At 53.5% G+C, this 22,857-nt stretch overlaps 1 protein-coding gene across 2 annotated transcripts in view; it reads left to right on the top strand.

Annotated features, from left to right (window-relative positions):
• FAM120B (family with sequence similarity 120 member B) overlaps window positions 1-22,857 on the top strand; it is a 116,338-nt gene that overhangs the window by 84,933 nt on the left and 8,548 nt on the right. The window contains exon 11 of one of the 2 annotated variants that reach the window (XM_060167978.1): window positions 21,146-21,478. The exons of the other annotated variant lie outside the window; for it this stretch is intronic. The gene's annotated coding sequence lies outside the window, so the exon portion shown is untranslated. Of the gene's footprint in view, window positions 1-21,145; window positions 21,479-22,857 lie in introns of those variants that run through there. 2 annotated transcript variants of the gene reach the window in all.

Raw genomic sequence — 22,857 nt, 5'->3', positions numbered from 1 at the left:
TTCCCACAGTGGAGGGCCCCGGACCCGGAGCCCGCGGCCTGGAGGCCGGAGGCAGCGGCACGGGGCCCAGGAGGGAGGGTGGTGGGCCCCGGCGCTGGCCGGGGAGCTGCGTGCCTCTAACCCACTTGACAGATCAGGGAATCGAGGCTCTGGGAGACAAGGCACCCACCCAGGTCACCGCGACCCGGCTCTGCTGGCTCCCAGGGGGCCCGGCACTCTGCTCCTGCCCCACGGCGCCGCAGCCCCTCCCTGTCAGGGGCGACGGAGGCCACATCCGGGCCAGGAAAGCCCTGTGTCAGCACCTAGCCGCAGGCCGCCAGGGCTCCGACCCCTCAGGAGACGGCAGCGGCCGCAACCCCCGGGTGCCCGCACACCCCGTGACCTACTGAGAGCAGCAGACGCGCATGTCGGAGGAAGCGGAAGTGAGGGCGCACGGGGCCCGAGGGCCAGGGGCAGCCAGCGCTGCAGTGGGTGGGATTCGGGCCACGCTCAGGCCTGCGCCAAGGCTTCGGTCAGACTTCTGGGAAACGGGGTCCCCCAATCAGGGCAGCAAGCCTTGTCTCGATGAGGGTGGGGAGAGCCGGTGGGACAGGTGTGGAGCAGACACACAGTAAATCCTGGGGAAAGCGGCAGGGGCACAAGAGGGAGGCAGGTGGCTTCTGCTGGACAGGCAAACGGGGCCGCACGTCTGAGCCTCCATCCAGCCTGGGGTGAAGCCAGAGGGAGCAGGCGTTGGGGCAGGCTCAGGCCAGGCCACACCGTCAGAAAGCCTGGGCTGACGTGCCTGGGCCGACCCCTCTGGGACACACTCGTGGCGCCTCGGATGGGCCGGGCCACGCTAGCCGTGAGTGCCAGGGCTCCCGGCCTCACGTCCACGCCCGCTGCCCTGACGCTGCCTGGTGACTCTGGCCCTGCGAGGGCTGGCTGAGCAGTGTTCTAGAAAAGCCCACCCTCTGTGTCCTCAGAAGCAGGCCAGCAACTGGCCGACCCCCCAGCACATCCCTGGAGCCCCCTTTCTACCCAGTGGTCTGTCCAAATCCTCCCCGCGTCAAAAGGAATGCTTTCAGCTACAAGTAGCAGACTCCTGGAATAACAGTGTCTTCAGCAAACAAGCTGTTTTTCTCACAGAACAGGGAGTCTTGAGGTGGGGAGCTCAGGGCTATTTCGGTGCTCACCGATACCAGGCCGCTGGGTGAGCGCCTCCTCATGGCCACAACGTGGCTGCACGGCCGTCAGTGTGATGCGCTTACACAAAGCCAGAGGGAAAGGAGTGGGTGAGAAGACGTCCACCTAAGCAATAAACAACGTAATGTGTGCAAGGTGTCCCATAACGGGGGCAGCAAAATCGTAGTTTTCGCTTTTATTTAAAAAAAAAGGAAAGAAAGAAAGAAAAAAGAAAACGTCCAGCTAGTGGGAGTTAGCATGAAAGAATCTTGGCAGGAAAGTGACAGCTTTTCCCAGCCACTGAGAACCCAGAGTCTCTGTGTGTGACCAGCAGAGCTGCAGAAGCATGTGGACCCATCCAAGGAGAAGGAAACAGCGGGACGGACGCACCAGGCCAGCTTCACGGGCAGCAAAGCGGAGACTGAAAGAGGTGAACTTCGGAACTCTGCCTGAAGTAAGAAAAGTGGAACATGGACCTTGACCCATCTCATGAGTAGCTGAACTCTTCAGAACCAGACGGGGAGTGGGGGGGGGGGTCACTCCATGAGGCCTGTCCGACCGGCCACTCCCTGTTCCTGGCCAATCTGAAGACCACCTAAGTGACAGTCCGGCCACGCCGTCTGCTGTCTCAGAGCCCAGCCCGTCTCGTCCCGTGTCCTCTGTAGAGTATCACCAGCCCAGTCAAGATCAGCGAGGCCAGAATGGCTCCCAGAAACACATCCAATGCCAGGAACACGCCCTGGTCCTCTGAATGCGGGGTATTTCGGCTGTGCACTCGGGACAGTGCCCTGCACACGGCGCTCCCTCTGTGGAGCTGCCTGTGGTTGGTGACACCCGTGCACCGGGCAGCACTGCGAGACAGAGGCAGCCTCCCTCCATGGGTGTCGCTAGCGCCTGGGCCTCATGCTTTCTCAGACAGACCCTGCAGGACAGAGCAGCTGCTGTGAGCGGTGGTCCAAAGAGAAGGGAGACAGTGCCACAGGCGTCTGGGAAACCCAGGTGAGACACGATGGTCCTGTGTAGGCTGCTCAGGACGCCGCTCCGTGCCGCCTTCCTGGAGGCTTGGGGATTGGCCACGGTGCCATGTTTCCAGTGTGTTGAGGAGGGCTGTCCGTCAGTGGGGGGGGTCCCGTGCCTTCCCTCCTCTTCTGGGCCTGCCCCTCGTGGCTGCCGTGTGCTGGGAGCCATGGGGCCACCAGAGCCAAGCCTCTGCTGCGCTTGGGACCACGGTGGGTGGGGGAGCCTCAGCGCTGGGCGCTGTCCCCACGTCAGCGGTGGGCTTTCCAGGCTGCTGGCCCACGGTAGGATGGGGGAAGACAGGGAGAGCAGCCCTGAGTGTGAGATTCTCTGGAGGCTGAGACAGACAGACAGAGAAGCTCTCCCACAGACCCTCCTGTTTCCTGAGCTGAGTGGCAAGGACTTGGCATGCCCGGAGCCTGGGAAAGTCACATTTTACAGTCCCTGCTGTGTATGGGATGTAGGGCCCCAGAGAAGCGTTCACTTTGCCCGGATCCAAATTGGTGCTGTCTACTGCTGAGGCTAGTTTCTTTTTCTTCCTGCTTTCGCAAAAATGAGCAAGTTAGCATGGAAGCACCGGGGAGTCCCAGCTGCTCCTGACCCAGGCTCCCGACCCCTTCCTGAGGGCACCCGGAGGCCAGAGGAGGACTGTGGTCCCGGGTGGTGCCTGGACTTGGAAGTCCAAGGGGAACGGCAGCCTCTGCTCACGCCGAGCACACGGGGCCCGTGTGGCTGGCAGTGTTTATTGTGTTACGCTTCTTAGACAAATAGCTATTAAATATGTAAAACTGTTAAATACTACAAATCCCTCCCATCAAATGGCGATGATGAGAAGCTGGCAGTGTTGCCGCACAGTCTAATCCACGAAGTTTGCGTGACTTTGTCAGACAGAGGGGCTGCCACCCAGCTGCTGTAACCACAAAATGGGAGGAGGCCGCACATCAGAGGCCCCTGAGATGAGGGTCTCTGGGGATCTGGCCAAATGATCTAAAGCAGACATCCGGGCCTGCCTGCGGGTTCAACAGCCAGGTCCAGGGGCGGCTTAAGAAATGCTAAATTATTTTTCAAGGAAAACAATGCATAATATAACATACAAAATGCCTAGCACACAGTAGGGACGGAATAAATATTTGTTAAGGATTTGATGAGCGATGGAACATTTGCATTTTGGTGTAACTTTTATCATTGCGTAATCAAAGAACTCCAAAATTCACAGCAATGCCGCCAAGCCACAGAGCCTGTGGCCTTCCCCATCCCGTGTTCAGCCTGGGTTTCACGTCTGTCCAGCGCCTGCCCCGTGTCGGTCCCAAAGTGACCAGTTGTCCCCTATTGTTACCGTACGTCTCAGCACCCCAGAAGGCTAACCACACTTTTTACTGAAATACAGACATAGGAAAATATAAATGAGCAAAGAAACTACCTCCCACAAACATAAGGAACTTTAAATGACCTGTGTGCTAGTGTCACTAGCAAATCTGCGAGAGGCCACAAATGGTGCCGCCATGGGTGAGGAAGTGGGAAGACACCAACCACCCCTACGCTGGCCACGGCCCTGCAGAACCCCCGCACCCCAGCCCGAGACACGCGCTCGTGCATGCCCGCGCGCAGCCCATCCCCTCCCCTGGGGGGTGCGGAGTCAGGGCCCCCCATCCTCGTGTCAGAGGGTGGGCAGCGTGGCCTCTCCAGGCAAAGTGGTTTTTTTCCAGTGAAGTAGGAATGGGTCAATACTAGGTCTTTTGATGTAAACCACCATTTAGTAGAGCAAAAGATAAAAATATTGTCTTTAAAGATGCTGATAAACATCGGATGAAATTCAGCGTCCACTCTCTGTGTGTGAAATGCTCCTAATAACATAGAAATCCAAATAAAATAGAGATCCGACGCCCTGGAGCCCTCCTCAGACCCTCAGCTGCTTTTTTCCGCAAGCTCCACGTCTGGCCCCTGTCAGGCATCCCCAGGCTTTCACCACCACACAGCTTGTGTAATGCAGACAAGTATTGATATTCCTGACCTGTGTTTTATGTGTCAAATAAGTAACATAAACAGAAAATGCTCACAGGTTTAGCAATACTAGCAGACTTTTTTTTAAAATTGAAGTGTAGCTGATGTACAATATTAAACGTTTCAGGTATACAATATAGTGATTCACAATTTTTAAAGGTTATACTCCAATTATAGTTATTATAAGATATTGGCTATATTCCCTGTGCTGTACAATGAACCCTGTAGCTTATTTTATATAGAACAGTTTCTCTTACCCTCCTAACCCCTAGCTTGCCCCTCCCCCCTTCCCTCTCCACTAGTTCGTGCTCTACATCCGTGAGTCTGTTTCTTTCATGTTTTCTTCACTAGTTTGCTGTATTTTTTAAATTCCACATATGAGTAATATCATACCGTCTTTGTCTTTCTCTGTCTGACTTCTTTCACTTAGCATAATAATCTCTGAGAAGTCCATCCATGTTTCACTCCTTTTTAGTGGCTGAGTAGTATTCCATTGCATATGTGCACCACATGTTCACCCATTCATCTGTCGACGGGCATTTAGGTTGCTTCCACGGCTTTGCTATCGTACATGGTGCTGCACTGAACACTGGGGTGCGTGTATCTTTTTGAATTAGTGTTGAGCACCTCCTAAGCATCAAGCTCGGGTGTTGTGCACAGAGTTGGGGCGGGTGGGGAGGGGAGGTAAAGAGACAGGTGCCCCCAAAGGGCCAGCAATGGATGAAGCTCAGGGCCCACACCACCACTGCAGGCAGCGCCGAGTGCGAGGGTCACCCCTGGTAGCAGAACCTTCTCTCTGTGTACCGCCAACCCAAGGCCCCCACTGCCTAGACCGGCGGCAGTGTTGGGGTCGATCACATGAGGGCCCGGCGAAGGAAGCGGGGCATCTGGCCCGTAGGCAGAGGTGGCCCCCAGCACTGTCGGCCAGGGCATCGTGAGAGGAGGGCTGAGAAGGAATGGCCTGGGAGGAGGAGACCAGCTTTGCAAGATGTTACTTAGGCTCGTAGTGGCTTTTTCCCTGGCTCCTGATGGGGATGGTACCTCAGCACGTGTGCATACGGGTCCGCTCTGCTTGGAGGAGAAACTCGGCTCCCAGTGACAGACAGCCTTGGTGGATCAGCGTGGCCTGGAGGGGAGCAGGCATTGGCATCCCCCCACCTCCCAGCCGAACTGGGAGAAGGGCTCAGGGTTAGGGGGCTGGTACAGGTGTCAGTCAAACAGCACTTCCCCTGCAGCCCACGCTGTTACAGAAGTGGAATCAAGCTACGAATCAGCCTGGGAGCTACCATCAAGAAGGCAAGAGGTAACAGATGTTGGAGGAAGAGGGCCCCTCGTGTGTTGTTGGCAGGGATGGACAATACGCCAGTGCCAGTGCTGTGGGCAACAGTGAAAGTTCCTCAGAAACTAAGAGGAGAGCTACCATGCGACCTAGCAATTCTGGTTCTGGGCCTTTGTCTGAAGAAAACAAAAAGAGTAATTCAAAAATTTATATGCACCCCAATGTTCATCGCAGCACTATTTATAAGTGTCTTTACAGCCAAGACGTGGAAGCAACCCAAGCGTCCATCGACAGACGAATGGATAAAGAAGATGTGGCACATATACACAATGGAATACTACTCAGCCATCACAGAGAATGAAATCCTGCCACTTGCGACGTGGATGGACCTTGAAAGTATTTTGCTAAGTGACATAAGTCAGATGGAGAAAGATGGATTGTGCAATTTTACTCATCTGTGGAATCTGAGAAACAAAACAAAAACAAGCTCATAGATACTCAGCTGTATTGTGTCAGATGGAAACTACACTTGTGGTCGTGATCACACTGTAGTGTGTACAGATGTCAAATTATATCGTTCTACAGCTAAAACTTCTATTTTAAAAAAAGAAAGAATCAGCCGGGGGGTTGCCTTTGCAGGAAACGTGGTCACAGAGGGGCAATGAGGGCAGGCAGTGGTATCAGAGGGCGCTCGACACGGCCTCTGGGACAAGGGTGCAGGGCAGGAGGGAAAGGGGACCTTTCCCACAGTGCATAATTTATTTTTAAACCTGTGAGAGGCAAGCAGATGTGTCTGGTGGTTTTGCTTACAGGCCCAGAGTTGTCACCAGGGCCCAGCTAGTCTGGGCTTGTTTGTCACCGGCACAGGTCTGCACACACAGGGGCCAGCAGGAGCCTGGAGCCCCCACCCAGCACACCCCCTCCAGCAGGGGCTGGAGGCCAAGCAGGGCTGCCCCTCCAGCGGGTGGGCGGCCGCCATCTGTCCCCCCCCGTGGGGCTTCTGGGTGTGGTCCCACCTGAGGCAGAGGGCTGGATCAAATGAGCTTTTGAGGTTCCTTCCCTCACAAGCCCCTGAAGTCTGTTCACTGGAGCCCGTGAAAGGTTAAAAGCATAAAGCAACCGTGAATATAAAAGAGGCAAATGGAAGCTTTGGCTTTCGCCCTCCTCTCCCTGCGAGAGCCGACACCAGGGCCTGCAGCTCTCAGCTTCTAGAGCTGCTGCCTGCCCGCACGCCTCTGGGAACTAAGCCATCAACAGTAGGCTGAGAAGTGAGGCCGCACCATCTCCGCGCACAAATGACTCTGAAGAGTGTCTGAGATCAAAGGAGCCAGGCGGCTTGTCCCACAACGGCCCCCAGACGGGAATTCACACCTCCCTGGGGCTGACCCCATGTGAGGAGGCATCGCTTGCAAAGGTGCATGAGTTTGAACTTTCAAAAGGTGCCCTCCGGCAGCCCCTCCAGGGACAACAAGATGAAAGGGTGACCTTGCTACACCACAGAAGATGCTTTTGTGGGGTCTGCATTGCAGCGGACCCTCTTCACAGGTCCTTGGCCTGAGGCCTCTAGTCCTGCTTTCCGCAAACTGTGCCCCTTGCCAGCCAGGCGCAGAGCTGCAAGCTGTGTTGGAGTCCAGTGGGCTGCCCGGTGTGACTTGGAGCCAGAACTCGAAGGACAAAGAGCGAGGACAGGACACATTGGGAGGGACAGCGGTGGACACCTCGGCCAAATGGACGCATAAAACCTTAATCTAGTAGCCGGAGTGGATACACCTGAACTCGTTAACACGACCGATTTCCCTGAACTTCCCCGATTCAGCTGGGAAACCAAGGACTGGCCACTTGAGTGTGTCACTGTAGCCCTGGTGACATGAGCACGTTCACTCAAACGTCTCTAAAATGGTGCCTGGAGCACGGGGCCGGGGCGTCCCTGCAGGGGGACTGCCCTCGTAGGGTGGCTTGCACACCCTCGGTGCTCAGTGAATGTTTGTCGGACACACGATTTGATGCTTGATATAACCTTCCTGAGGGTTAGCCTCTGTCACGGAACAGTAATTCGCCCGGAACTCTTCAAGTGATGTATGTTAGTTGTTTCTGCTCACTTCAGTTACTGTTTAGCAGTGCTGTCTGAGCATCTGGGGTTTGCCCCCGTGGCTCGGACGTGCATGGAGGCTTCAGCTGTCCAAGAAGTTTTCCCAGAACAATCAAACTGCAGGCCACCGTAGTTCACCTGAGCCCTGTGGCCCAAATCCTACGAAAACACTACTTCAGGAAGAACTTAATTTTGTCTACAAGAAGTGTCCTTGGCTGCTATACACCATAAACTAGTGAGATAGTTGTCAACAGAAATCCTTCCTAGAATAGACAGTTTTCTATTTAAAATTTGCCAACCTAAAAAATACCTACACAAGATTGTCTGTTTCTGCCAGTTTTTCTAAAGCCTGACTCATGGCTACACAATTTACCCTTGATCTTGGCTCACCAAAGATGGTCTTAGTGGTTTGAAAGTCAAGTCGACAGAGTTCTAAATAAGCCCCCCTTTAGCAGTGGATGGAGCAGCTGTCCATCTGGGCCGTTCACTAAACACACACCAAACCCGGGGCACCCCTGCCTGCACCCCCGGGGACGGGACGCCCTCTGGACAGGCCCCAGGTGAGCCCCAAACCCAGGCCGTACCCTCTCACATCTGCCCCCTGAGGAAGCAGAGCTTTGCTCGCCTAGGTGCTCACTGACTGTTCCTGTGACAATGGAACAGAATTAATGAGCGTAAGGGTGGCCGCCCTGGACCCCGGTCCTCGACTGCTTCTGTCAGCAGAGGTACTGGCTAAGGGTAGGTGGTGACCGGGCACAGCTGCCCCTCCACCCCAAATGAGACCAGCCCTCACCAAGCAGCTGTCAGGCCGGCCAGCCAGATTCCAACAGGTGGTCTGTACAGGTTAAAAACTCCCTATCCTGTTACTGGTTCCCAGAGCTATCCAATTCCCCCTTCCTTCTCCTGGGGAGAACTTTGTTATGAATGGAAACTTTGAATCTCAAGGTGCGTCCTCTGTCCTTCCCTCCCGGGCAGGAGAACCTCAGACCAGACGCAGAGGAGCAGAGCCCGTGGTGCTGAGTCCCCTCCTGCCAGTGGGGGGCGCCCTGAGCCGCCCGACCGGACATCAGTGCTCACGTTGGCAGTTCAGGCCAAGATGCGGACAGGGGTTCAGGGATCTGCTTCCCAGCCCACCAGCCAGGAGAAAAGGACTAAGATGAGGGGCTAAATGATCCCTAAGGCCCTCGGCCCCAAAGTTCTACCACCTTACCGGGCTCACGGGCCCACTCACACTCTGGCCCTTCCCAGTGCAGGGGCGCTGGGCAGGTGGGCAGGGGCAGGGGGGCGGGGTTCGGGGAGGCTGGAGGAAGGCACTGGGGCTTGGCACGAGCAGGCACTAGCTGCGTGACCTTGGACGAGCGCCTTAGCCTCTCTGACCCTTGGGGTCCTCTTCCAAGGCGGGGATGTGGTGCCTCCCTGTCAGGGCGGTGAACAGGGGCGCAGACCCGCGAGCGCAGCGGCTGCCACCGGCTCCCACCCTGGAGGTCACCTCCCACCGGCTCCTCACAGCCTTCCCCTCCCCCGACCACATCCCTGTCACTAAGAATTCATGGTCTCCCCAGATGTGTTGAAGTTCCTTAAAGAGGCCTCGACAAACCATGAATCCTCTCAGTTTCCTCATTTTAAAAAGCTGAATGACACTTTCAACAACTTGTACTGCAAACGTTACCATGGAATCCAGTGGAAAGTTACGTAAAGGTCCTCGCGCAGTCTAAACGTGACGCGAACGTTATTTATTGCAAGGACGCGCTCACCATGGCGACTGATTCCGTGGGCACTTCACGTATTAAAAGTGGATCTTGCCACAAATGCTCATGGTTCAAGGAAGTCTCTGTCCTGGTTTTTTACGGTTCATGGTGGGGGATGAGCGTCATTTGACAACCTAAGAGAAAGAAAAGTAGATAATTAACTTTGGTGTTTTTCCTTTTACCTTTTAATTGTTTTAGCTCATTGGTTTTGTCTTGTTTTGTTTTTCTTTTCTCAAGTGACCACGCCTGAATACAGGCTGTATCCTCAGTAACAGAATGATCTGGGCAGTTCCGAGGTGTGTCAGTCCCTCTCATGCCTCCTCAGCCAGCCAGACCCGCCCCGGTTGCAGCCGTCCTGCTGATCGGTGACCAGTTGCCTGGGAGAGCAAAAAGGGAAGGGGACTGTTTCCCCTGGTCCCACGTCCCACTGAGAAAGGTTCAGGGGAGGCTGGTGTGGTGACCAGACAAGGCGGGGCTTCCGGGAGACTCCAGACAGCCAAAAAGGAAAGTCAGGAATCGCAGACTCACCCCCTACCACCCTTCTGTCAGGCAGGGTCTCACTGGTCAGCCCCGAACTTCAGCTGAGATCCGAAGCACAGTCAGTGGTGCGTCCGAAGAAAGGATGAGCGAGAGCCCCGCCGGGGACCACCCGGCGGGGTTTGTCCCCGGGGCTGCGGTTGGAAGAGGTGGCCCTGGCCCGCGGAGAGCCGTGGGGCGTGGAGGAGGGAGGTGGTCTTGAGACAGGCCGTCTGCACTCCTGCTTGGTGTGGCGCCGCGGTCAGTTCCTTTCCCATGAAAGACCCTCCCAAGTCCTGCTAGGGAAGCCAGTGAGTCCTAAACAAGCCACGTTCATTTGGCATTTGACTTTATGACGTCCTTCGCTGTCTGCAGTAGCTCTGGGCAATAAATGTTTATCGGTGAGGCCCCGAGCGCCACCACCTGCGACTGGAAAGCACAGTCGCGGTGTCTGGACAAGACGCGGTTTGTCTTCTTGTGGAAGGGAGTCTCTGGTCCGACTGGAACTGCACGATGACCCAGGACCGGGGGGGGTCTCATTTTGCTTGAGACGCAGATGCGGAGGAGGGCGCCTTGTCAGGGCCCTTTCGGAGACCCCAGCAGCACCCTCCGGCTCCTGGGGAAATTCCCAGGCTCCCGGGCAGTCAGCCTGGTGCTGGCAGCCCTCTTCCCGGGTGAGTAACCGAGGTCTGAGAAGCTGTGCCTTTGCCCCAGATTATACAGCTAACAAGTGGTGGGTCCAGGGTTGCAAACCAGAATCCAAACCCAGGTCCGTACTCACGTAGGCAGGCACGCGTGTGCACACACCTGCACACGCTGCTGAGGGCAGCTCAGAAGGCTGCCCGGGCCCAAGGGCCTTCAGGCAGGCACAGCGGCCACAGAGCATCCGGGGTCAGGCCTGGGGCTGCGGGAAGAGCAGCTCCGTCTCTGGTCCCATCTGCAGACTCTGCCGGTGCCGTTTAGCAGAGAAGCCGTAAGTCCCCACAGATCACTCTTTACTGTTTAAAGAACAAGGCAGGTGGGGCCTGGCAGCCCACGGAGCTACCAGCACCCTCTCCTGAGGTCTGCATGCCTGCAGGGCATCTGACCGCCCTGAATTCTAATCCTGGGAGCGGGAGCGCCAGCCCTCTCACCCGGCTAGTCCTGAGAGGGTGGGGCAGGGGTTGTTTCTGGAAGTCCAAGCTAGAGCCCGCCCTCGGCTTCAGACTCCGGAAGTGCCTGTTCCCTGTGTTATGTCCTCCTCTGCTTGGACCAGCTCAAATAGATGCAGGTGTCTGCAGCGATGCTCTGACCCCCAGATCCTGCATCTGCCCCCAGCTGGGCCTACGCTTGCCCCCTTCTGGAGGTGAAGAATGTGCTGGCGAGCAAATGAACCCTCGGGCCTGTTCTTTCTTAGCTAGAAAACAAGCCGGTCGGCTGAGGTATTGCTCAGTGAGTCCTCACCTCCAGCCCTCCCACCCCTTCCTGGGAGGGCCAGGCCTGGAGAGTTGCCCCCTCGTCCCGGGAGGGGGCCTGCCAGGCCCGCTGCCCACAGACGCTGAGTGAGAAAGGGAGCCTACTGCCCAATGCCACCGAGCACCGGGGTGATGGCTTGGAGCACAGGGTTGTCATAGCGATAGCTGGTTACTGCACCCAAGCATGGTTTTGAGAATAAAACGAGACATTAGACGGTTTCGTGTGTCACACACACACGCGCACTATCGTTGAGACACCGTCGCCTGACAGTCTCTGCCGGTGTCTGAGATCCAGCTGTTCGCTGGGAATTCCTTTCTCCCCGGTCGGTTCTTCTCTTCCCTCCACCCAGCTCAGGACCGTGCAAGGGTCTGATCACAGACGCTGTGCTCTGTAGGCAACTCCCTGGCATCTCCCTACCCTGCGGGTGCGGTTCTGCTACCTCAGGTGGGGCAGGGCACCACCAGGACAGTGGCCTCAGACGGAGGGGCATCCGCAAGCCCCTCGAAGCCTTCCTGGGCCGCCATCTCCACCCTCCTCCCCAGCCGCCCCACAGCTAGTCCTGTGTGTCTGTTCCCTTGCTCAGCTCTGCCGGCTGCGTTCCTAGCCAGGCCCCCGTGAGATGCACTCAGGGAACCTCTTCCACACCAATGAGTCCCGCGGCACCGCCCCCCTCCAGACCCCGCTGTGTGATTTAATAAACACAGACGCCTCCATCTTCCCCCCACGCTAAGCTGCCTTCCCTCCTCCCCAAGGGGAGCTGTCGTGCTTGCCATCGTGGCCTTTCCCGGCAACTTCTAGTTGACTTGGGGACACACAGCCTCTCCGGTCTGCACAGGTGTGGCTTCCCCCCACCTTTGGCAAACTGCCCTCAGGCCCAATGCAAACATAGTAATTTTGCTCTCTCCATCTCTTCCTTTTAAATTTCCTCCACAGCTTCCCCGGGAGTAAGGAGGCTCAGACAAGCTGAGCAAAACCCAGGTGCCCCTGAATCTCCCTGAGCCTCAATTTCCTCATCCATAAAATGGGGGTGTCCTTTCCAGGAGGTGTGGCTGAGCCAGAGGCGGCTGTGCTCACCTGCAGCAGGTGCCGGACGCCTCTCCTTCCTCTTTGTGTGTGTCTCTGCCCCTGTCTCTCTGTCTCTCTCTCTGCCTGTGTCTTTCTCTGTCTCTGTCTCTGCTTCCACCCCTAACGGTCATGCCCTGGCTACCTGGCCTCAACGCTGAGCCCTGGGCGTCCAGTAGACGCACATAGGAGCCCCTGCCGTGCTCACTGCCCTTCTTAAGTCACTCCTAGTTCAAGGGTAGCGTCTGAATCTGCCCTTGGCCCAAGAGGCAGAAGGCCCAGGGGGCTGATGGGAAACTGAGGGGACGGCCAGCTTCTCTGCAGGGGCTGGCACTTGAGACAGACAGGCAGCAGAGGGCAAAGCCAGAAGACACCCAGAGAGCAGGTAACGAGAAGCGGGGTCGGCGCAGGGCCCACCTAAGAGGGGCTGCGTGTCCTGGGCCGACCATCTTCCTTCCCTCTCCTGACCCCTCCTGATCCGAAGGCTGCATGAGCCCCTGCAGCCCAGGTGGGAGGGTCGGCCTGAGCCGCGGCCACATCGGCCCTTCCGTGTCTGGGGGTGTGTCTTGTCTTCAGCCAGGCCTTGGAGGGGCCCGGCCGCACCCTGACCCCTTGTCATCCCCAGTCCTTGGCTCTCCCAGGATCGCGTCTCCTTCAAAGTGGCCACACAAGCTAGCTTGACGAGCTAATCCCAAAACCTGAAACAAATGAGGCACCATTGAAAGCAGTCAGGCAGATGTCACCTAGAGGATGGCTCTCCCTCTCCTCTGCCCAGAAGGCTGGTAAGTGGGGACCTCAGACAGGTCTGGGCCACCAGCATGGACTGTCTGAGCACTTTCTCCTCACGGACTTCTCATCTAGAGCAGAGTCGGAGGGGATTCAAAAGCAACAGGAGATAAACCTGGAAAAGCAGGTTTTCTCCTCACTGTAGTAATTCTTTAAGTATAATAACCATAGTAACAGCTAATGCTTATTGGTCACGTATTACTTGTCAGCTGTGTTTTCAGTTTAAGCCACTGAACCCTGTGGCACAGATACTACCATCATCCCCATTATTTTACAGATGTGGAAACTGAGGCACAGACAGGGCAGCACCAGGAGTCTCACCCTGCGTTCTCACTTCAGAGCCTGAACTCCTAACAACCGCTGTCCTTTGCAGTTTTCAGGGAACTGTCAGAAGCTAAGAGATCTGTAACATTTCAGGCTTTGGGGTCAGATGCGATCTCCTCGCCTCTCCAGCTGCTGTGACCGTGGGGAAGGATTTAACCTCTCTGAGTCCCAGGTTCCTCATCTGTGTGACAAAGTAGGCCTACTGTCAGGCTTAAATGGCATGAATTCTGTTACAGATGACGCGGCCCTCCTGGTCAGAGCCGAGCCTCCAGGCTGAGAGGGGCTGGTGAGGGCGGAGTCTGAGGACTGTCCCTTGGGCAGGAGTTTTCCTTTGTCCCCTTGGTTGCCGCCCTCCTTCCTCTACCCCACAGAGTGCTTTCTGATGGTTCTGGAAGCCCTCCTGCCTACCCATTTCTGTCCAGGGCGACTCCCCAGCTTGTGTCTGCTGGTTCCCAGTGCGGCTTCACGCTCATGACATAGAATCACAGAGTCCCCTCAAAACCCGTGTTCTCGAAGGAGCGGAGGGTCAGAGGCCTGAAGTGGTCTGTCCCGTGTCACAGGCTGTGCAGTACAGACGGTCACCAGCCGAGCAGGGGCTGGATCCGTTCACCACAACCAGGTGCTGTGCACCCTGAGCGCCAGACACCCGTCCAAGCGAGCAAGACGTGTGAAGCTTTGCCCTCCTGGCTGCAGCCGATAGGGGACAAGATTATAACCGACAGACGCTGCGCAAGGGGCCGCAGCAGGAAACAATGGCGGAGGTGGGGAGGGCGTGGTGCTCCAGAAAGGGACGAGGGAACCCCATCTTCTGAGCAAGCCACCCGCGCAGGGCGTCCCACAGGCCGGGCGGGCGGTGCCTGCTTCCCGCCCGCTCGCAGGGGCCCTGCTCCCCCGCCAGCTTACGTGTGGCCTCCTGCCCTGCCTTTCGGGCCCAGGCTCTCTGAGCACCTACTGTTTACAACAGAGCAGGGAAAGAGTGCGGCTCCTCCCAGAATGGGGCGCAGGGGCTGGGAAACCAGCAGCTGCTCTGGACAGAAAGCTCTGCAGAAAAGAGAATATCTGGAAGCAGCCCTCTGACCTCCATGCCACAGGGCGGGAATGTACCAGCTTGCAGAAGCGTCTGGGCGACAGAGCTGCGCGGGTTTCAGCACCACTCCCCACGGCCTGTGGGCAGGCACAGGGACTCCCAGAAGGGGAGAGGGCAGTAACCCCTCTTACCCTCAAGCCTTTCTGTGCCTTCCCTCACTGTCATTACCACATCTGTGAACATCTAGATGCCAGAGAAACAGGGCACTGGATCAGGTCTCTAGTAGCCACGTTCTTGGGCAAATTTTTCCCCTTTAAACGAAGTAAGTCTATTAAAGAGTATGAAAGACAACAAACAACTCTGGACACATGGCCTGTTGAGGCTAAAAGAAATGAAGGTTTCTTCATTGGGGAAAGGCTTTGGGGCGACATCTCGACTCTGGGAAATAGAGCACAGCTAATATCTGGGAGGAAGGCTCTCGTGCTCCGACGTCTCGAATGTTGATGACTGTTGTGTGGTGTTTGTTGTGCTGTGTTGTGTTGTGTTGCTCACTTGCCTTTCTTTCTGGGAGGTTGTGCATCTCCGATCTTCTCCTTCCTTGGAAATTTTTAGCAAGTAGGCAAATTCACAAGTATGAAATCCATGGGTAATGAGGATTGACTATACGTATGTACACATGTAGTCTCAGGGTATGTACATGTGAGATGGGCACCAAACATAGGCTGCACTGAAGTTGCCATCCGTGTATTGTACTACTTTGCTGTGCCCTGTTTGCTCTAAGCACTGGGACTGAAACGCTGAGAGACACAGAGTTGCTGCTCGCAGAGGCTTTATTCTTTTTTTTTTTTAAATGTTGAGGCTTCTTTTAATTTATTTATTTTTATTTATTTTCTGGCTGTGTTGGGTCTTCGTTTCTCTGCGAGGGCTTTCTCTAGTTGCAGCGAGCGGGGGCCACTCTTCATCGCGGTGCGCGGGCCTCTCAGTGTTGCGGCCTCTCCCGTTGCGGAGCACAGGCTCCGGACGCGCAGGCCCAGCGGCCATGGCTCACGGGCCTAGTTGCTCCGCGGCACGTGGGATCTTCCCAGACCAGGGCTCAAACCCGTGTCCCCTGCATTGGCAGGCAGATTCTCAACCACTGCGCCACCAGGGAAGCCCTTCCTAACGGCGTGAAGACGTCTGTCTGGGGAGGGGAGAAGGCGAGGTGGCTGGTGGCCTGGAGGCCCGAAGTGGCTGGCGAGGCTCCAGAGCCCCGGGCCTGGGGTGCGGTTAGTTCTGTGGGCGAGAATGGGGCTGGTGGGAGTGGTTAGTGGGATTTTGACTCTTTATGTAATTGTGGGTTTTTAATGAAAAGGTATAGTCAGGTAGCATAATCTACTAACAAAACTTTAAATAACAAAAGCCAAGCGTATCCAAGTTCCTTCAAGAGTGGCCTCCAGAGCCCTAAGAAACACCCACCAGCAGAACTTGGGTAAGGAGGGAGAACGCTACAGAGGTCCCGAGGCGCAGCTAATGGAGCAGGAGGAAGCCCCAGAGATGCGCTGCCACAGAGCCGAGGCAGACAGAGGGAGGCCAAGCAAGAGGATTCTCTTTAGATTTGGCCCAAGTACCTCCGTGGCGCCTTGACAAGCGCACTTTGATGTGTCAGAGTGCAGGAGGCCACGTGGAGGGAAGGGTGGCGAGTGGTGTTTGCAGAAAGCGTTTTGAGGAATTTGACTATAAAGGGAATCAGAGTAATGGAACAGTAGCTGGAGGGGGGTGAGGAGGCCAGAGGGGTTCTCTTGTTTCTTTATGTGGGAGGCCCTAAAGCACATCAGTTTGCCAGTGAGGATGACCAAGTCCTAAAGAAAGACCAGTAATTCACAACGGAGGAGCGCGTAATAGGAGGAAAGAAGACCTACACAATGAGAGGGAAAGGGGTCTGAAACTCCTGTGAAATAACTGATCTTTGTTAGGAGGAAAGACCTTCTCCAGTTGTATCTGGATGGAATAAAGAGAGAAGGGTGCATATAGGAGTATAGACTTGGGAGGAGAGTACAATGATAGTGTAATACATCACGGGCTTCCCTGGTGGCACAGTAGTTAGGAATCTGCCTGCCAATGCAGGGGACACGGGTTCGAGTCCTGGTCCGGGAAGATCCCACATGCCGCGGAGCAACTAAGCCCGTGCGCCACAACTACTGAGCCAGTGCTCTAGAGCCCGCAAGCCACAACTACTGAGCCCGCGTGCCACAACTACTGAAGCCCGTGTGCCTAGAGCCCGTGCTCCGCGACGAGAGAATCCACTGCAATGAGAAGCCCGCGCACCACAACGAAGAGTAGGCCCCGCTCGCCGCAACTAGAGCAAGCTCACGTGCAGCAACGAAGACCCAATGCAGCCAAAAATAAATAAATAAATAAATTTATTAAAGAATACATCATAAAATATGATTTAATATTTGTAACTTTATAAGACTTCTCGTATAAAAGAGTTCACAAGTCTGAAATCAATCTTTGGTTAACAAACTCAGTTTGGGGGTCTGAAAATATAGTCACCGTATCATGCTGGGTCATTTACAAAATTTTGCATGCATAGAGTTTTAACTGCAAAATGGCAGGAGGTGAGAGGAGCTGGTCCCATCCAACTGTTTGCATCAAACTAACCCCAAGGGACCTTAGGGAGTGGCCAGGGACTAGAGGCCAGCCCACAGAAGGCCAGCAGGGGCACATGCCAGGCAGAAGGCGGAAGTGACCCAGGAAAGGCACTGGTCAGCGGCAAAGCCCTGTATCCTACCTTCAGTGGCAGCTGCTGCCTCCTAAGCTCAGAAACAAAGGCTTAACTCGGAGATCAGGCTCCCGCCGGATGGAAGGAGAAGCTAGCGCAGCGGTTCCTCAAACTTCCTACCACCAAGAATTCTTTTTATCTTTCCCACCCCGCCTCCATTGACCCACCCTGTGTCGGGAAGGTTTCTCTTACAAAATTGCATTTAGTAACAATGAATTCTTCAAGAATCAAAGATATTTATAGTTTCCAGCCAAAGTTTTATTGAATAAAGTCCTGAGTTTGTTTAATTAATTATTTTAACAAATATGTATTCATCAGTAATGGTAGACGTGGATGTCGAGCCCTCTAGGGTAAGAGTCAGAAGTCACCATGCAGTGAGGAGTTACCCTCCTCAGGACGTCTGTGCAGGAGGAGAGGGGAGCGGGGACGAGGCAGGGAAGGAAGAGGAGGCAGAGGTGGGTCAGGGGCAGCTTCCCAGAGGCACCCCTGAGCCGGGACTTGAAGGAGAAGAAGGACAAATAAGAGTTTCCAAGTAGGGCTTCCCTGGTAGCGCAGTGGTTAAGAATCCGCTTGCCAATGCCAGGGACATGGGTTCGAGCCCTGGTCCGGGAAGATCCCACATGCCGCAGAGAAACTAAGCCCGTGCGCTACGACTACTGAGCCCACGAGCCACGACTACTGAGCCCACGAGCCACGACTACTGAGCCCACGAGCCACAACTACTGAGCCCATGCGCCTAGAGCACGAGCTCCACAACAAGAGAAGCCACCGCAATGAGAAACCCGCGCACCGCAACGAAGAGTACTAGAGAAAGCCCGTGCACAGCAATGAAGACCCAAAGCAGCCAAAAAGAAAAAAAGAAAAGAAAAAAAGTTTCTAGGCAGATAGAAGGGCGTTCGGTTGTGGATCCCCCAGAGAACGGGAACAGCCTGAGGCTTAAAGAAAATAGCTGCAATTCACTGAGGCCTTGCTGCGCGTCGGGGTCCGGGCTGAGCACTCACACGCGTCACTTCATCCGCTCCTCCTAACGTTGCACACATTTCACAGGTGAGGATGTCTGAGGCCGCATGGCTGGGAAGTGAGGGAATTGGGCCCCAGGGCTGACAGCCACCGACTCTGCAAGTGTGTTTGGCCCACAGCAAGCAGCTTGTCGTCACTGGAAAGGGACAGTGGGAAGACAGGCCAGGACCTGAGGGTGCTGGTGCGGCTCGGCTGCGCCACGTTGGTCTGCAGAGCTGCTCCAGTGCCGGCGGGGAGTGGGCAGAGTGCAGTGCAGACGCGAGCACAGAGCCATGCACTGCACCGCTGCACAGTCACCCTGCAAACACAGAGAAAGCGGAGCCTTTTCTTGGGCCTTATTTCACATTAATGTCCAGTTCATGTTAGATTTTCCAAAATATTGTCCCTGGATGCCCCCTCTAAGCTGGCATCTTGTAAACACCCTGGGGCTCATGGCACACCCTGGCTTCCTCTTGGCATCCACGTCTGTCTCGGCTGCTGAATGAGCCCAGCTCTGACTCTTTCTGGGTGGAAATCCACGTAGATTTGCTTCCTATCTGTAACTTTCCTTAATTCAACCTCCTGTCACATACACTTGTCACAGCTGTAAAGGAAGGAGAAGAGCTGTGATCTTGCCCTGACCATCTGCCACATTTGCAAGGAATACTGTCCCTATAGAAGCTGATTTTGGAATGGAGTCACGGAGGAAGCTGAGATAAATAAGTGTCTCCTTTTCTGGACAATTCCTTGAGATGGAATCTACTCCAAAAGGCAAGGCACTTAGTTTCCGCCCAGAAACTGATGTCACTTGGGCAACAGTATTCCATCTGAAAGTGACAGTGACAATGAATTGGCATCATAGACGCAGCTGGACCTCGCCACGGCACATTCACAAGTGGATGTGACATGTCACACGCCACCCAATTCCAGGTCATAGAGGCAAGAGGACACCTTTGAAACTTAAAGATAGCTTTAGTTTAAGGAAAAGAGGAAAGAATATGCTCAGGAATAACCGTTTGGATTCAATTCTCGTTCAGAGTGGCACAAACATCAAATATAAATAGGTTTACAGGGGCTTTACGTAGACTGTGGGTGATCGATTCACGGCCGGCTGTTAAGGGTAGCTCAAGACGACTGGGCTATTTTGAGGCCAAGCTCTGGGAGGCACCCTCTCGCTCCCACAAACTGTTCCCTGGGCGCTTTCAGAGAGAAGCTGCGCCTGTGCAGCCCACCCGCTGACTCTCCTTTTAAGGCCATCAGGGATCTGAGCCCGGCAGGCAGGGAGCAGGCAGGGCAGCTGGATGCCTGCGAATAGCTTGACTCTGAAGTGTCTAAAAGGGAGCCTGACAGCCTGGGCCTCGCAGAAGAGGCACCGGTCACACAGACCCTCTGCCCCGGTGCCCAGAGGAGCCATCTGGAGCTGAGCTGAGCTGGAACAGACCCTTGGCTGGTAGGTTCCCTGAGTCCCTCTCCCAGAAACAGTCCCAACAGGAGCAATAAAGATAAAGGCAGAGGTGACAATGAGACTAATAGCAACGCATCCTTACTGTGATCCCTAGAATAAAATATGAACAAAGGTGTTGACCACAAGCAGGCATAGGAGATAGAGTGTTGAATACAGGGGCTAAGCTAAGAGGATTCCCAAGAGCAAGCCAAACTCCCTCAGTTAGTGGGCCAGATAGCCTGGAAAGTGTGTTATTTGAGAAAGCAAGTGATATTTACATTATTAACACAGAGCAGGGTAACATGATAGAAACCCCGTTTAAAATCAAAAAACCAAAAACCTTGGAAGAAAATGCACTGCCCTGGAGGAGAAGCTGTGACCTTGTGAGGGAGCTTCCTACGTGGCCCCGGGGATGGGCTGAGTGGACGAGCCCCCATCCCTGGAGATGCTCATGCAGAGGCCAGGTGCCCCCACCCCAGGGCAGCGGGAAAGGAACATCTGACCTGTACAAGCGGGAAGCTTGAAGCCCTGCCCTGTCTGAGTTTGGAACCTATGATTGAAAGAACGTTGTGGCTTTTTTAGAAACTGAAGTTTATCTTACAACGGCATAAACTAAAACAATCAATCGTACTTAGATATGTGTCACATCACAGTAGATTATTGTTTGACTAATAGAAACAGGTCAAATTTGCCGATCTAAGCAATGGTAAGATGTAAACTTAGATTGCTCTGTTGATGAAAAATTGAACTGAATCTGATCAAGCTTCTAAATCTAACTACCGATTTATAGGAAAAGACAAGCACAGAAGCTACAGGAATATAATCGGTAACATCCAGAAAGTGGGAAACTCTGCAGTACAAAGCACCTGGCTTCTTTGACCTTTGAGTTTCAAGAGATTGAAAGAGATTAATACAGAGAGAGAGATTGGCGAGAGAGAGGGAGACTGAAGAGAGAGATTGATTTATTTGGCTCCAGGTTTGAATGAACTGTAAATAGACATTTGTGAGACAATCGAGACAATTTGAACATAGACTGGATACTTCGTTGAGAAATTAGAGTTAATCTTTTAAAGTATGATTATGAAATTGTGATTATATTTTAAAATGTGATCATTATCTTTTAGAGGGTTGAAATATTTACAGATGATGTTATAGGATTTCATCTGATTTCTTCACATCAAATAGATTCTTTAGAATCAAATAGAAGATTTCTTTCTTCTATTTAATAGAAGATACAGAACAGGAGGCACTGAAGTATCAGGAGGGCTCAAAACTGGCTGTAAATTTTGAGCAAATGAAGATCTCATGTTAAAGTTCTCTCCAGTGTAAAATCCCATGCGGATTTTTCTCATAGAATTACGAGGGACACGGGACAAGACAAAGTTAGTAAGGGGAGAAGAGAAAGTTAAAATGCCCCTCAAAACTACACCAAACTTCCTGATAAGTTTTTTTTTTTTTTTTTTTTTTTTGCAGTACACGGGCCTCTCACTGTTGTGGCCTCTCCCGTTGCGGAGCACAGGCTCCGGACGCGCAGGCTCAGCGGCCATGGCTCACGGGCCCAGCCGCTCCGCGGCATGTGGGATCCTCCCGGACCGGGGCACGAACCCGTGTCCCCTGCATCGGAAGGCGGACTCTCAACCACTGTGCCACCAGGGACGCCCTCCTGATAAGTTTTGACCAGTAATTTGTTTCCCTCCAATCTGTGAAAACTGTAAGAAAGAATGTGTTTTTTTCTTGGTTTTGAAGTGTTGATATTTGACATTACTCCAAACTTCCAATGGAATAAAAAGGGCATTGGTGATTTTCCCTGGAGTTTTTCTTTAATTGTTTTGTGGGGGACATATTGGCTCTAAGCATTTATTAGCGTGTCTTTTTGAGGGAAACTCTACACCCTTCAATATCATTTTCTTTGTTAGAATTTTGTAATGTTTGCTAAAGGTTAAAATTCCTTTCACCTTCATGAAGCCTGAGGGAAGTCAGAATTCTCTGTGATTCTCTCCAGACGACCCAGAGACTTTGTACACCTCTTTCTGAAAAGGCTAGGGTTTCAGTTTCATAATTCGACAGATAAGCAAGACTAGCGTTCTGGCCATGCCATTGCCTAACTGCCCAACAGTCCTGAAATACAGCAGGCATGCGCTCTGCAGTTAGCCCCATCCTTGCCCCACCTACCCACCCCCAAAATATTTGTGGCTTATGAAAATAGCACCATGAAAACAATAGTTTTTATTAGTTAATAATTAGGAAATGATCAGGTATATCTCTTGATGTCAACATGGCTGGTTAAAAGTGAGATACTCTGTCAAACAACCTAATTTTTTACCAACTCAAACCAAATTACCAGTTGGATTTTTCTCATTAAGTTAGCTGATTACTAGATTGCATCCACACTCAAAATAAAATATTGTGAGGAGGTTGGCAAAAATGGAAGAGGAGTTATTAAATGAAGAATTCTAAATTTACAAAACTTTACCTAAAACTTTTTTTTAATGACAAAATATCATTATGCAGGCCTATAAAATAAGGAAAACCACCCATATTGGGCCACTCCACTGTATTAATTTGGACGTCTTTTCTTCTGCATTATTATATTCATGTTTTCACATACCTTTGGTCATGGCGCACAGACAATTTTCATTCTGTGGATTTCATGTAATGTTCTGCCCTAATATTCTGCAGTGTTACCACAAGGGCTTCACGGGCACTACTTTTAAGGGCTGCAGAGTTCCTAGGTAGTCAGTATTTCATAAATTGCTCAATCATTCCCAATTGTTAGTTTTTAAGGAACTTAAAACAGAAACACCGTCTGGACGAGGTTTTTATTTATCTAGATGTGCTTCATGTCAGGACCCCCAGTAGCAACAGCCCACATGGGCCGAGTCCCAGTGCTTTTCTCAAAGGGAACCGTACACCGCACAAGAAGAAGCTGAGGCTTCAACACAGGACCTTCGTGTTAGGATCCCAGCCTCCCTCTGAGGCACAGCACAAGAGTCACTAAGTGCTTGGCTTCTTTCTCAGGAAGAATCACCAGCACAGTCTCCCTTCTGCTCTGCTCCCTCTAGAACCTATATTCCTCTGTGTTGACTGTCTCCCTTCCCCCAACATAAGATGAGCTCCAGAGGACTGGTGTCTGTTCAGGCCTGGCACGGAGATGGTGCTCAGCTGGTATTTGGGGGAACAAATGA

Source organism: Lagenorhynchus albirostris, chromosome 12 (assembly GCF_949774975.1).
Source record: "Lagenorhynchus albirostris chromosome 12, mLagAlb1.1, whole genome shotgun sequence".
NCBI lineage: Eukaryota > Metazoa > Chordata > Mammalia > Artiodactyla > Delphinidae > Lagenorhynchus > Lagenorhynchus albirostris.
This window is presented reverse-complemented; position numbering and strand designations above follow the sequence as displayed.